The sequence below is a fragment of the Apodemus sylvaticus genome, chromosome 4 (assembly GCF_947179515.1).
Source record: "Apodemus sylvaticus chromosome 4, mApoSyl1.1, whole genome shotgun sequence".
Lineage (NCBI taxonomy): Eukaryota > Metazoa > Chordata > Mammalia > Rodentia > Muridae > Apodemus > Apodemus sylvaticus.
Genome location: NC_067475.1, coordinates 116806203 through 116822730, shown reverse-complemented (window position 1 = coordinate 116822730; position 16528 = coordinate 116806203).

Genomic DNA, 16528 nt, shown 5'->3' with positions numbered 1-16528 from the left:
GCATTCTGCCAATGAGGGGGCCCGGACCCCCTCACACACGCACCATGAGCAGATGACGCCTGGACTCACCATGGCCCTCTGTGGAGTATCTTGCATCTGACAGGACACTCTGAACTGTGAATGCTGAGAAGTTTAGAAGTTAGTGGTAACTTGGGGACTTCATTCAATTCCAAAAAAATATATGTTTTGTTTTGCTTTTTGGATTTGGTTTTTTCGAGACAGGGTTTCTCTGTGTAGTCCTGGCTGTCCTGGAACTCACTCTGTAGACCAGGCTGGCCTCGAACTCAGAAATCCCACCTGCCTCTGCCTCCCAGAGTGCTGGGATTAAAGGCGTGTGCCACCACCGCCCATCTTAACCTATACTTCTGAATGGCAATTTAGTACCACTTTGAGGAGAAAATAGTCGTGGCAGAGATATTAGAAAGAAAGAATATTAAGCAGAAGTAAAAATCCTTCCAGTTCCTAACAGTCTCCACTCTAAGTCTGTGTCTTTGTGGACAAGTTTTGTGTGTGCCTATAATGCCACAATCTTATTGCCCTCATAACAAAAGTGGCTGAAACTCGACCAGTCGGCCCTTCCTTTTCTTGTTATCCTCAGTTCAGAATGTGTGTGTCTCTTAGCAGCCAGCATCCTCTTTAGACCCGCGGTTGGGCTCAACATACTCAAATCTTTGCACAGTCTTCTTTGGAGTGCGAGTGCTTGTGGGGAATGGGCTTCAGCCGCCCACTGCAGACCCTGTCATCACCTGCTTCCTCTGGGCGCCAGAGAGTCCTCACCCTTCTTACTCTGCGCCGCTTTGTGGGGCCGGTGATTAACACATTTATCACAGAAGGGTCCAGGACGTTTTAAGAACACCCCCTGTGTTTCGTGTTTCAATGGTTGACCACCTTAGCCAGACCCTTTGCTGTTGTTGTTGACAGGACAAGCCCTCACTATACCTGTGTATCCCAGAGCAGCCTCAAACTCACAGAAATCCTCCAGCCTCAGTTTCCCTGCAGCTGGGAGCCACCCTGCCTTGCTGATAACAATCTTTTTTTTGAAATGAATTCTATTCTTAAGTAATATTTCATATAAATTAACTTTCTAAGAATCCAGTACTGTTTTTGTAGTGTCATTCATTTCTCAAAAGTAATAATAAAAGAGTAAAAGAAAAATCTACACTCAGGAGTCACTGCATTGAAAGAAGAAGACAAGTGTACGCATTTGAAAACAGCAGTCAAGGGCTCGGGTGAAGTGTCTCAGAGTGAAAAGGCATGTACTACCACACCTGTCATCCTGACTTTAAAGCCTGGGGCCTGCAGGGCAGGAGAGAAGCTACTCCTGAAAGTTATCTTCCGACCTCTTCACATGTGTACAGTGGTATGGTGGCTTAGTCAGGGTTTTACTGCTGTGAACAGACACCATGACCAAGACAACTCTTATGAGGACAACATTTAGTTGGGGCTGGCTTACAGGTTCAGAGGTTCAGTCCATTATCATTAAGTCGGGAACATGGTAGCATGCAGGCAGGCACGGTGCAGGAGGAGCTGAGAGTTCTCCATCTTCATCTGAAGGCTGCTAATGGAAGACTCACTTCCAGGCAGCAAGGATGAGGCTCTTAAAGCCCATTTCCATGGTGACACACCTACTACAACAAGGCCACACCTCCAAATAGTGCCACTCCCTGGGCCAAGCATATTCAAACCATGTCACATGGCACCTCTGTGTATGGGCATAAACACATATATACAAACAGAAACACATACACTATATATATATTTTCACTTACACCATATTATATATTTAAAAGAAAGTAATAGTTAAAATGCCTACTCGGAACATGTTGGAAAATGTAAATTAAAATGTTAGCAATGATTTTATTAGGTGACAAAATCTTAATTAATTTTATTTTCCTTTTTATGCTTATAACAAAGGCTTTCTGAATAATAGCTATTTTGGGCTCATATAACTATTAAAATGGGGTTCTTAAAAACCTTCCCAGCCACAAGCAAGTTTCTTTACTTTTCTAGCCTACATTTCTAGGCTTTATGTATAATATTGAAATTCCAGTAATGTCTGTTCCATAGAGAGGTGATTGAGATTAATCAGCTAAACACAAGAAAGCACTTCACAGACAGACAAGTACAGTGTGAGTGTCGGGACAGGACAGCCACCATCATCTCGGCTATCATCAGTCTCATTTATTTCTCCTTGGAGTAGAAAAATGGCATTTCACACATCACTAGCCCTGGACAAAGCCTCAGATGTCCTAGTGATTGGGGTCAAAGCGAACCGTCACACTGAACCCCTCTTCATCTCTGTGAGCTGCCCTCTGGCACTCGGCCTCTAATCAGACTTTATCTGCTAGCCACACCGGTCCTCTGTTCCCCGATTAAACTCAGCTGTAGCCCACATTGGAGCCTTTGCAGACACTGGTTAGTTGTTGTTGTTGTTGTTTGTTGTTTGTTTGTTTTTTCTGCCTGGGATGTCTTTCTCTTAGCTTGCCATAGTTGGTTTTTGGTTTTAGTGTGGGAGGCACTTCCCCAGATGGTTCCCTGAGTGCCCATCCCAACAGTCAAGCTTACACACACACACACACACCACACACACACACACACACACAGCAGTCAAGATTCCCCTTGTGGAATTTTCATCATGATGCTTGTCGCTACCTTACCAGGTTTTGTGTGCTTGTTTTATTCTATAACCCACACACTTTGCTCGGCCTGTCAGAGACAGCACCGAACCAGGGCCAGAGGGCCCCGTAGGTGCTCAGTCTACCATAGGTGCTAAAGTTAATGGTTAAGCTTGTCCCCTAGCTCACCTTACAGTGTGACTACTTCCCCAAGGAAGAGAAACAACCAGTGACTTTATCATCCTCAGAGCCCACTCTCATCGCCCTCCAACTAGGAAGAGGATTCCAAGCAAAGCAAACCAAACTTCCTGTTCCTCAGCTCCCTTCTACCATGTAACCGTATTCATATTCATAGCTCTCTACCTCAAACTTAGTTTTTATTTTATTCTATTTATTTATTTATTTTGGTTTTTTGGATTTAGTTTTTTTTTTTTTTTTTTTGAGACAGAGTTTCTCTGTGTAGCCCTAGCTGTCCTGTGGAACTCACTCTGTAGACCAGGCTGGCCTCGAATTCAGAAATCTGTCTGCCTCTGCCTCCCAAGTGCTGGGATTAAAGGCATGTGCCACCACAACCCGGCTTGCACGAATATCTTGAATATCTTGAGAGGAAAGCTTGGAGGCGGTGTGGGGTGAAGGAGCAGGCCGCTGAAGAGAGCAGTGGGCCATCTCAGCGTCTCAGCGCAGGACTGGGGCGTGGTCAAAGCCTAGCTGTTTGGGGCAGGTCTCAGCTTGCCTAAGGGAGGGACATTTCCTCACAGCCCCAAGCACCAGGGGCGAGCGGGCAGGGGCGAGTGCTGATGTCTGTACTTACTGAATCCTAGAAGCTGGAACGAATACAAGAGATTATTCGCAACACCGACATTTGCACGAGGCGTGGAGGCAACTCACAAGCTTTTGTAAGGAACCCCTGTAAGGAATTCTCCAAGTATGAACAATTAGACAGCTTTAAAAAGAACAGGCTCAGGTCTGAGGGTTGTACCTCAGCCGAGGCTCTCCCTGGCTTTATCTGTAGCCCACAAACTAGGAGTGGTGGTTACACACCTGTTATCCCAGCATTGGACAGACGGATGCTCACAAGTTCAAACTTAATCTTTTTCTTTTTCTTTTCTTCTTTTATTGAATATAATCTTCATTTACATAACTTACCCTTCTTTACACAGAATGTTCACCAGCTTGGGATGCAGGAGCCGCATCCCACAACCCCCAATAAAATAACAATTTTAGTTTATTTTCATCAAGAACATTGTTTGCTACAAGGTAATATTGAGTGGTTTTTGTTTGTTTGTTTTGTTTTGCTAACTCCTTATTTTTTTAATTCCTTTAAAAAAAGATTTATTTATTTTGTGTATATAAGTATACTATAGCTGTCTTCAGACACACCAGAAGGGGGCATCAGATCCATTACAGATGGTTTTGAGCCACCATGTGGTTGCTGGGAATTGAACTCAGGACCTCTGGAAGATCAGTCAGTGCTCTTAACCCCTGAGCCATCTTTCCAGTCCCTTGGGGTTTTTGTGTTTTTTAAAACACCTTTATTTGATTTTTGTGCTGTTTCTTTGAAGCAAAAGCTTTTTATCCTTTGAAAGTCTTCAAAAAACAAGATCAATATTCTGATATGGAGGGGCTAAATGAAAATTATGAAGTCATTTTGAGGAAGAGCTCTTTTGAGAAGGACCTACCAATTTGAAATGTTTCCAGACAATACTATGGAAGCCTGTATAGAAATGGTCAGAGATAAAGAAAGCAGACTCTCAGTTCTTAGTCCTCGAAAGATCTCTCAATGGTTTTCTTTTTTTTCTTTTTTTTCTTTTTTTCTTTTTTCTTTTCTTTTTTCTTTTTTCTTTTTTTTTTTTTTTTTTGTTTTTTTCGAGACAGGGTTTCCCTGTGTAGCCCTGGCTGTCCTGGAACTCACTCTGTAGACCAGGCTGGCCTCGAACTCAGAAATCTGCCTGTCTCTGCCTCCCAGAGTGCTGGGATTATGGTTTTCTTTTTTTAAATATATATTTTGTTTTTATTATGTGCACATGTGTCTGTGTGAGTGGGTATGTGCATTGGGAGTGCAGGTGTCGGAAGAGGCTATCAGGTCCTCTGGAGCTGCAGGCAGTTAGGAGCAGCCTGATGTGGAGCAGCAGGATCCAAACTCTGGTCTTCTGCCAGCATTCTTAACTGTTGAGATCTCTCTCTCCAGATTCCTCAATTCAGCGTTTTAAAGAACACCACAAAATTGCTGAGTGTGGTGGTATATGCCTTTAATCCCAGTCTTCAGGAGACAGAGACAGGCCCATCTCAGTGAGTCCGGTTTAAGATAGTGATACCCTATTTTGAACAGCTACTAAAATGACCAAAAAGAAGACTTGCTAGTTGTGCATTAGCAGTGACTGGTGTGGATTTAGGGGGCAGGGTGAAGGTGTAACTCAATGGTGGAACACCTCCTTAGCATACGGGAGACCTTCAGTTCTGTCCCCAGTGCCAGTAAACTAATAAGCAAACAAATTGATTATTTAATTTGGGGACAAATGCAAAAATAAGGCAACACTTCTGTAGACATTGTTCTATTTGAAATTAGACAGGGGAAATAATATTCTCCCCCAAATGGTGTTAAATGATTCCAGAACAGCCGTGTGATGGGTAAGAGATTAAGATGCTAACATTACGGTTGTACATGAAGAAGTTGGAATAAAACTGTCATGAGATGTGAGATTGAAAAATAGCAGTTTGTCTGTCTGTCTTTTTTGGAGGGAATGAATCCAGGGTTCTGCATATTTGGCCAGTGTTCTACCACTGAGCTATACGATCAGCAAGATTAGCAATATTTCTTTTTTTAAAAAAAGATTTTTATTTATTTATTATATGTAAGTACACTGTCGCTGTCTTCAGACACACCAGAAGAGGGCATCCGATTTCATCACAGATGGTTGTGGGCCATCATGTGGTTGCTAGGATTTGAACTCAGGGCCTCCAGAAGAACAGTCGGTGCTCTTACCGGCTGAGCCATCTCTCCAGCAAGATTAGCAATATTTCTTAATTAAAGAATTATTTTATGTAATGTGTGCTTTTAAAATGAGTATAAAAATAATATCTCAGAGGCAGGACCGCAGTCAAGAGCGGACATTGTTCTTAGAGTGCAGTTTCCAGCCCCCATGCTGTAACTGCTTGTAACTCCAATTAGAGGGTGAGCTCATGTCTGTGACCTACACAGGCACCCACTATCACGCAAAACACATATCTACTCCCCAGACACACATAATTAAAAATGTAAAAAACAAAAGCTAGCCAGGTGGTGGTGGCTCACGCCTGTAACCCCAGCACTTGGGAAGCAGAGGCAGATGGATTTCTGAGTTCGAGGCCAGCCTGGTCTACAGAGTGAGTTCCAGGACAGTCAGGGCTACACAGAGAAACCCTTCTCGAAAAACCAAAAAAGAAAACAAACAAACAAACAAACAAAAAAACCAAAAAAAAAAAAAAAAAAACCCACAAAAAGCTAAAGCAACAATATAGCAAATCTCCTAGCTTCGTGTGTTTGAACACTTTGTTACCAGTCAGTTGTGAACACGTTGTGGAACTCTGAGGAGGTGGAGCCTCGTTAGGGACAGGAGTCTCTGCGGGAGGGCCTTGAGGCTTTGTGGACTGGCACTTCCTGTTTGTGCTCTGCCTCTTGAGGGTGGACGCCAACTCACGTCTAGCCCCTGCCACCATGCCTAGCCCCTGCCACCATGCCTGGCCTGCCCACTGCCATGCTTTTCCCACCAGGAGGGACTATATACCTCCAGAACTGTAAGGCAAAATAAACCATTTGACCCCCTGACGTTGTTTGGGTCTGGAATTGTATCACAGCAATGACAGTATCCATGACAACTACAGACATTTGACTTTTTCTGTGTACATCCCCGAAAGTTAATATTTCCAGCCGTGCTAATTAAGGCAGGACGATGACAGGGGTCAAATTCTATATGTCACCTCTTTGTTTTGGGGCACAGATGTCTTGTTTCAATAGCAGTTTGTCCCTGAAAGATGCAAAGCCCGCAGGAGGAGGGCAGGCTCTGGGCCTATCGCGGCAGCTACGCCCTCTGGGAAGTCACTTGTCTCTGTGTCTCAGTTTTATCAACTGAAAAAAAAAATTAAGGAACTATCACACTTCTTCAAGTCATTTTAAAACTTATTTTTATTAGAAATATGCAGATTTCAACTACTAATGTAGATTCTCAGTGGGAAGCAGAGCCTGGCCGATTCCACACCGATATTAATTTAACATCATTTTAGATGTTATTAATAGTAGTTTTGTTGCCTTTGCAGTTTGTATCTACCTGCAGTTTACTTTATTTTTCATTTTATTTGAGATAGGTTCTTTCTGTGTAATTGTGCTGGCCGGGAGCCTCAAGCTTTTGGTAATCCCCCTGCCTCAGCTTTCTGGGTTACATATGGTTACTACTGTGTACAACCTGAAACTGTATTTAAAAAAAGACAAGCCAGAAATGCCGGCCTTGTCAGCTGAATTACTATGTCAGTCGTCTTTTTAGTCTGTCCAGTTCTTCCAGAAATCGATTCTACAGAGCTGGCCACCTCAGGGTCAGGTGGCCAGGGATCACAGCCAGATCTCAAGCCCTTTTAAAAGCTGTCTGATTTCTTAATCTTCTTGGTCATGGCTCTCGGTCTGAGACGGATGTGGTTTTGATACCTGCTTCCCTGGGTGATGGAGACCATTGACCCTGCACACAAATCCAGAAATAAACGGCAGCCATTGTCGTTAGTAATTATTGGTATTGCTATTTTATTCCTGATTTTGTGTGACGGGGTCTTGTGTATCCCAGGCTGGACTCAAACTGACTTCATAGCTGGGGCTAGCCTTGATCTCCTCACCAGTGCACTCTTCTTCCATCCCCAGCATGGACGAGGCTACAGCTGTGCCAGACCATCCTCTGTAAGACGGATGGATCCAAGCCGAGGCCTTTCTCATAAACAAGCAATCTCTCTCTCTCTCTCTCTCTCTCTCTCTCTCTCTCTCTCTCTCTCCCTCTCTGTCTCTCTGTCTCTCTCTCTCTCTCTCTGTGTGTGTGTGTGTGTGTTCACGCATATCACTATACCTGGTTTCTTAGTCAGGGTTTCTATTCCTGCACAAACATTATGACCAAGAAGCCAATTGGGGAAGAAAGGGTTTATTCAGCTTACACTTCCCACACTGCTGTTCATCACCAAAGGAAGTCAGGACTGGAACTCAAGCAGGTCAGGAAGCAGGAGCTGATACAGAGGCCATGGAGGGATGTTTCTTACTGGCTTGCTTCCCCTGGCAGCTTTCTATTTTTTTTAATTTTTTTTTTATTTATTGAAAAGGGAAGTAAAGGGAAGTAAAAACACTTTATGATAAAATTAAAGATGTACATGGAAAATCTTTCTCAGCTTGCTTTCTTATAGAACCCCAAAACTACCAACCCAGGGATGGCACTACCCAAAATAGGCCCTCCCCCCTTGATCACTAATTGAGAAAATGCCCCACAGCTGGATCTCATGGAGGCACTACCTCACCTGAAGCTCCTTTCTCTGTGATAACTCCAGCCTGAGTCAAGTTGACACACAAAACCAGCCAGCACACCTGGTTTATGTGGTGCTGGGATTGAACCCAGGTCTTTGAGGAGGCTATACAAACATTCTACCAATGAGCTACATCTCCACCTTTGACTAAGTTTCTTGGGAGATGTGTTAGGAGAATCTGAGGGTGTCCTCCCTCCCTGCTTTCTAAAGTAGGCTGTAACCCTGGCAGGACTCAGGAGGGATTTGGGAGGCAGAATGGCACTATCCCTTCCTTCACCAGCCTTTTGATTTTCTTTTGGGCTTTGCAGTCGAGTTTAGTAACAGAGGGAAAAGATGAATTGCATGTGAGTCTGGTCTTCATCCTTTGAAGACGATGCCCAAATGCTATTTATATCCCAAATCCATATCTGGTTTTGAAGGGTTCTGGATTCTTGGAGTGATTGCTACTTAATACCTTAGCATATCCACAGTAAGGGTTCTAGACTGGGCACAGACTCAGGCCATCATTTCTCTCTGAGCCTGGTTTACTATTTGAAAGAAAACAAAAACAATAGAACCGTACGTTGCCTGGAGCCATGGACTCGGCCTGTGTAAGCTGGGGATCAACACTGAGCCAGCTGTTAAGTAGCAAGTATACTTGGCTTTTATGTGGGCCCAGCTCGCCCTTAAAGGGAGAGTTAATCTTTCCTTTGATAAACAAACCCGTCTTAAGCAGCCAGATGCAGCAAGGGATGAATAGTGAAGGACGCTGCTTGACAAGGCCCTCCTAAGGTCAGAATGGGTGTCCTACTCAGGATGCGCAGTGGCTTCTTGGATTGGCATAGTGCTGGCAGGGAGATTGCCCAGGAGGGACAGGGTCCCCTGATGCCCTTCTAGTCTCTCTGAAGCCGATCTGCATTTTGAACCCTTATTTGGGGTTCAAAAACTTTCACCAAAGTAGCCATGGAGTAATTGAAAGTCATGAAGACCACCCTGCCTCTTCCTCAGCTTCCACAGAGTCAAAAGAACAAGGCCAGAGTCAGGTGGCCCAGTTGCCCTGATGGTTGCGCTTACCAGTAGGTTATGCATAGGCATGAGTTAGGGGTGGGTCTTTCCTGTGCCAATCACTCTTCTCTCTCATCTTTCCAAGTCCAGAGCAAGTAGGCAGCGACCTAACCAAGGCCAGCTCCGTCTGCCATCTTCTTGCTCATGTGATGACCGCCCCCCCCCCCACCTCCCGGTCTGTAAGGAAGGAGAATTGTTATCCTGTCTGTTGCATACACAGGAATATCAAGCTGCTAAAAGCTTCAGTAATGTTCCGAGGTCATGTGGTGACTCAGTACTTAAGATCAGGGAAAGGAGCCAGGGTTCTGGTCCTTCCAGTTTTACTGCCTTAGCCTGGGTCTTTAAATCCTCCATCCAGTTGGAGCAGAAGGCTGTGGGTGTGAACAGGTTAGCTCCCCTCATTAAGGAAAAGGACTAGAGATGGATCACCCTCGTTTCCCCAAAAGTCTGCTGAAAACCTGTTTTTTAATTTCAGTGACCCAGGCCTAGAAGGAGGTTACAACCACCCTGTCTCCCAAGCACACAAATTCGTTTGTTCTATCAGAGGCTGGTATTTCACAGCAACTGCTGATGGTAGTCTATATGGGCTGGACCTCCAGCTGCTGGTAAGCAAGTGTATGCTATTTATAGCTCTGTGTGTGTGTGTGTGTGTGTGTGTGCTCAAAGAGATGGAATATTTTCTTTCTGAGAAGCATCGAAGCCACAACAGGATGTGGGCTCTAATGGAGACAAGGAGATCACTGAAATCATGTCTACTGTTCTTTTCAGAGTTAAAACAGATTACCTGGCAAGGAGCCTCACGCCTGTGATTCCAGCACTGAGAAGATACAGGCAGGAATATCACAAGTTCAAGGTCAGCCTGTTCTACAGAGAAAGATTGTGTTTCAACAAAACAACAGGGCAAAATTCCATATGGGCTAGGATGACAACTCAGTGAGTAAAGTTCTTGTATGCAGGTGTGAGGGTTGGTACCCACATAAATGTGGAGTGAGGGTAGTGACCCTCTGGAGTCTCAGCACTGAGAAGGCAGAGGTGAGATCCCTGGAGTAAGCTGGCCATCTAGACTGGTCAAATCAGTGAGCTCTGGGTTCAATTGAGAGACCCTGTTCCCACTTAGAAGGCAGAGAGGGTTAAAGATGACATCGCTGGCCTCGACACGTCATTACTGGGCCCTCCTCCAGTCTTTGACCAGTCGGAGTCTTGAGACTGACCCCACTGGTGGATTAAGCAGCAGATATCTGTTTATCACTATTCTGGAAGCCGAGGATCCCAAGACCAAAGTGGTGATGTCACCTGCTTTATGGAGAGTGTCTTTTTGCTGACCTCACATGTTGGCTATGAGACACAACATTCTGGGATCTTGGATATGGAACCAATTCCCCTGGTGACATAGTTCTCTTCCAAAGGACCCCAGCTCTGAGCACCATTACTTTTTTTTTTTTTAAAGATTGATTTATTTTATGTGTATGAGTATACTGTAGCTATCTTCAGACACACCAGAAGAGGGCATCTATTACAGATGGCCGTGAGCCAATTGCTGGGAATTGAACTCAGGGTCTCTGGATGAGCAGTCAGTGCTCTTAACCACTGAGCCATCTCTCCAGCCCATACCATTACTTTAGAAAGTAGGATTTCAACACACTAATTTTATGGGAGCTATAAATATTTAGCTTGTAACGGCAGGTCTGCGCTTTGGCCCTCAACTGAGACTTCCCAGCACTGCAGGTAAAACTCTGGCTGCTGGTTTTGAACCCACACTCTGGGATCACTGCTGTATTTTACTTTCTCTTTAAGGTAGGGTCAATTATGGCTGGGGGTGTTCTCGGATTCATTCTATAGCCAATAATGACTTTGAATTTCTGAGTTTCCTACTGCTACTTCCCAAGGATTACAGTATTTACCCCTACACCTGGGCAAGCACTCTCACAAGTGAGATATCCGCAGACCCTGCTGCTCTGTTTTAATGGGCGGAGGAGGGCACAGGTATACGAGGAAGGATTGCCTTTCTCAGTAGCAGAGGGAACCAAAGAAATGTATTGACACGCACCAATGCTTCCTTGAGGATGGCTTTCTGTCCTTGTCAAATCAGGTCAGTGGTTTCTGGGCCAGTATTCAGGACAGTGGTGTTATTTTTATCAATAATAATAATAATAATAATAATAATAATAATAATTCTGGGCCAGTATTCAGGACAGTAGTGTTCTTTTGTCAATAACAACAACAACATGTTCGTAACATTTGAAAGCTGGGAACTGTTGCCCCGATAATTAAGATCAAAGTCTACCATTGTCCAGATAACCTTCTGGGCTCAGAGCAAGATGGAGGACCTCCTTTATCAGCAGGGCTTCTCCTTCTCTGACCTAAATCCCCACATACCTCTCCCTACAGAATGTCAGCCTTGGTTAACATTACAGGTTCAACTACCCTTCTCCTAATAAGGACCCGTTGAGCTAACACACCTGAGAGTCCTAGGATGCCCCTCCATGTTAATGAGGCATCTTTGGACCTTAAGCCTTCAGCCAACGACCTTTGTCCATCCTGGATATTCCTACCTCCAAAACTATATAAGCCCTGAATCACTCCAGGTAAAGTGGATCTGTCTTCCCGAAGCTGGTCCTGGTCATTACCGTCTGAGCCCCCCTTCCCCCTCCCCCCCTCCAAACCTCCCCATCCCCCCCCCCATCTTCTCTGCTCCCTTTGACCTCCTGGATCAATATCGGCCTGCAGGGCCTAGGGGTAGGGTGGCTCACAGGAACCATAATAAATTTTTTTTAACTCTTGTCTTTCTCAAGAGAAAACAAGTCGATTAATTTGATTACACCACAGTGTTTACAGTCTAGCAGAGCCAAACACTGCTCATGATTGACAGCCAAGGACCAGTAAGTGTCTGGGCCCTGGAAGGGTGTGCCTCAACCCCAGAGTGTTCTAAGATCTCAGCTCTGTTCTTCTGTTCATTTCCTCTGGTTCCTTCCCTTCCTCCCGCCCTCCATTTCTTCCTTCTTTGTTGGTTGTTGTGGGATTTTTTTCTTGCACAAGGTTGGTCTGCTTGAGATGTCTGCTTCTATTTGATTGAATTTGGATATTTTGCATTTTCCTCAAGAGTTGTTCATTGGGAGGGGCTGGAAGATGGTTCAGTGGCTGAACACTCCCTGAGTTTGGGTGCTGGGGAGAATCCATGGAAGTTGAGCGTAGCTGTCTTCCTCTACTGCTCTGAGACAGGACCTCTCTTTGGATCTGGAACTCACCAGTTGGCTAAACTGGCTGGCCTTAGAGCCCCTGAATCCTCCTGCCTCCCAGCGATGGGGAGAGCACTTCCAACTCTAATTTTATACCTGGGGATAAACTCAAGTCCTGGTGCTTGCTGTGGCAAGGTCTGTACACACTGAGCCATATCTCTAGCCCACAAATGAGTCCTTTTGTAAGACTTGTACTTTGCAGGGCTGGTTAGATGGCTCAGTGTATAAAAGTGCCTAAGACTGAAGGCCTCAGTTAATCTACCCTGAGCATACGGTAGAGGAAGACAAATGACTCCTGCTAGTTTCTCTATGGTATCCGTTGAGTGGGCCATGGTATTGTGTGCTCACACAGATTCGTATGAGATTAAAAAATTTAAATGTAATTAAAAATAAAAAATGATGCTCTCCTATGTGTGTACCTGCCAGTGAATTCTCTTTCTCCCTCCCTCCTCTCTCTCTCTCTCTCTCTCTCTCTCTCTCTCTTTCTCTCAAGATTTACTTATTTTATGTATATGTGAGTACACCATTGATGTCTTCAGACACACCAGTCGAGGGCATCAGATCCCATTACAGACAGTTGTGAGCCACCATGTGGTTGCTGGGAATTGAACTCAGATCCTCTGGAAGAGCAGCCAGTGCTCTTAACCGCTGAGACATCTCTCCAGCCCACACATTTTCTTAGTCTCAGTTTTGTGTATTGTGTTTTTCTTGATTAGGCTAGTGGAATTTTTTTTAACCATTGTTGTTCTTTTGTTTGGTTTGGTTCTGGGGATCCATCCCTTCCCTCCTGTGCCTTGCCCCTCTTCTCTTTCTTTCTTTCGCCAGCGCCTCATTGAGTGACACTGTCCGGGAACTCACTCTGTGGACTGGGCTGGCCGTGAAGTCAGAGACCTTCCTGCCTCTGCCTCTTAAGTACTGGGGTTAAAGGCATGCACCACTACTGTCCAGCTTATTTAAAATATCCAAAAGCATGGTGAATGCCATGCAGCAGTTATTCTACTGTAATGCTAGAGGACGGTGGTGAAGAGTCAGGATACGGTCATCCCCCAAACCTTGCCAATCACAGTTGGATCCACAGATTCAGAACCCATGGGTCTAGGTGACTGACTAGAGTGTTAATTGTACCTCTGTGTTTTCCTTAGATTTTAACATTTTTTTGAGTTGAATAATTTTCTTCAGATTCATTCTTCTTAAACAAATAATTTTAAAGTTAGTGCTATTTATATACTTATTTGTCCATTTGCTTGTGTATTTGTATTGTTCCATAGGTAACATGTGGAGGTCAGAGATCAGCCTATGGGTGTCAGGTCTTTCTTTTTAACTGTGAGGAACCTGAGTTCCTGGGAACCGAACTCAGGTTATCAGGCTTGGCAGAATGTGACTTTACCTAAGCCATCTTGCCAGTACAACAAATGATTCTGAGAGTTTGGTTTTTCCTTTTAACACACACACACACATACAGACACACACACACACAGACACACACACACACACACAATCTCTGATTTTATTTCACAGACTTTAATAAGTAGAATTTTCCTTATTATTTGCTAAATGATCTAGCCTTTTGTCTTTATTCATGGAAATGGAAGATTTTAGACACAAATAATCCATCATCTTTAAGCCTTGCTGTTGGGTGATGTTGGTCCGGATACTACTTTTTCTCTCAGCTTCTGCAGATTAAAGCAATAAAGCCTTTTAACAGGATCCCTGTGTCGTGTGTGCTCAATGAGGCTAAATTGCACTTCTCTGCAGTTTGGAAGGAAATGGAATTGGAAGATGGAACTTCAAGTCCTAACTGCCACTTTTTATTGGTAACCAAATAAATAACCCGATTTGAGTCTCCCTTCGTGTACAGCTGTAAGGCTGCACTGTGTTCTCTTCTGTGCAATTTAGGCCTGCGCGGAACTTGGAATTAGTTTCAATTAGGCTGGCCTAATGATTTCTAGCCCGACTTGTCAGTTGAGTCAGCTTGGCCTCGGGACCTGGAGATGCTCAATACAGCGCTTGCCATGGTCGCGCTGAGGCCGTGGCTTCCTCACATACTCCACACAGAGGAGAAAAACACCCAGACCACCCTCGGGGCTCGATTTCTCCCTCTTCATAGGATAGGCTCTAGGGCTCGCTGGAAGGGATGACAGCCTGGCGTCAAAGCAGGCTCTGTGGAGGCTCTTCCAGAGAGGCTATTTCCTATCACAAAGCTCTCCCCTGCCCAGTTATCTGGATGCTCTGACGTTTCCTGTTCACAGACGTGGAGATTGTCTTGGCTGTCTTCCTGGTGTGGCAGAGACTTTACAGCAGCGATAACATGGCTACTTCTTTGCCTGTAGGTTTTCAACACCGTAATACATACCTGTCCTTCTTGTACAGCCCGTATGATTTGATGACCATAGAGACATACTTTACACATATGGTGTCTTATGATCCCATAGCAAATGATGTGATGGAAATGCCTGGTGTTCAGAAAACACCAGAAATCCCCACCCCCCAAGAAGCAGAGAAATAGGTAGAGCTCCAACTACTTGGTTTGGCCCAGGATTTCAACTCCGGGGAAGCCATTCCCATGCTAGACTTCACGGTTTTCCTGTAGGTGGCGCTAAAGGGTCTGATTCCGCCACAGTCTGTTTATTATGACAAGATTGCAATGGAGGAAAGTAGAGTGTAAGGAACACCATTTCTCCTTTGTCCGCGCTTCCCACAAGGGTGAGCAGCAGCCCGGAGGTAACAGGACGATGCCACCGGAGAAAATTAACACATGGGGATGAAAATACATTTCTCTGAGGAGAGATTTAATTCTAGACAGATTCTGCTTACACAGAAAGCCAAGTCTCAGAGGAGGAGGAATGTACAGCCCGCAGCAACAGTGCAGGAAGGCTGTCCCTCGCCCACGCGGTCCCAGCGTGGAGAGGAGGCAACCCATGGCTTCTTCCTCACCCCTCACTGCTCCGTCGATAGCTATTTCCTCCATCTCATCTCATGGGCTCTGCAATGTCTGAAAGTTCCTCAGCGTGCTGTTGATTGTAGGAAATAATTTGTCGGTGTATGGCTGCCTAGGAACATCTGGTTTTTAAAGGATCTACCGTGCCCGAGACCTCCCACGTTTCCTCGCAGAGGTTCATCCTCCCTGCTTAGTGCCTGCCATTCAAAATGCGAGCCATCAGCAGCTCCCTGTCCTGCACAGCGTCTGCATCTCGACGCCATGTTTTCCCTGCCTTGACAGACTCTCATCTTTTTCTTCCGTGAGTTGTCTGTTTATGGTGGTGTGCCATAGCAATAGAAAAGAGACCGACATGTTCCGTATGCTGCCTTCTAAGATCTGCTGGAGCTCATGCTAACACATTCCCGGCTTTCCTTCTTAGCTCGGCAGATGAGGGATCCTCTGGAGTCCAGGTCACTCCCGCACCAACATCCTCCCCGGACTCAACTTTTGTTTGATGTATATGATTGCCTTAGGGCAGCCAGAGTGATAATGGATGTCTGTGTGAGGAGGAAGTGTTGGTATCAGGACTTCTGAAACCTGTGATATCACATAGGCCACAGCACCACCTGCACACCTGTTGCCAAGGCAACAGCCACCATGTTCCCAGAATCCACTTGGCTCACCTCCCATCATTACCTGTGACTACCGCACCATCCATATATAAAGGACCCTCTGATTTCTCTCTCTCTCTCTCTCTCTCTCTCTCTCTCTCTCTCTGTCTCTCTCTCTCTCTCTCTGTCTCTGTCTCTGTCTCTCTCTCTCTCTCTCTCTCTCTCCTCTTTTCTTTCCGCCTCCACCTTGCCCTTTCCTCTCCCAATAATCCTCACATGGAACTGTTCGGCCTGGTGTGGTCTTTCTGAAGCCACATGTCGTCGGTCACAACAGGAAGGGCTGGATCCATGGTTTCTTGGCTCTGTTGCGTCTAAGGTCTGTCAGTAGACTAATCTATTGTAGAAGTGACTGCTCTCTTAGTGGTGTTTGCACGCTCCACTGAGAACTCACTGCCTGGCAGCTCGTTGGATCCCAGACTGAAGGCTGCTCAGGTCATAGCTCGTGCAGCTGGGCCCCTCACTCCCTCTCAGCATGGATTCTGTGGACAGAGCCCAGGTTAATAAACTTCAACCTGT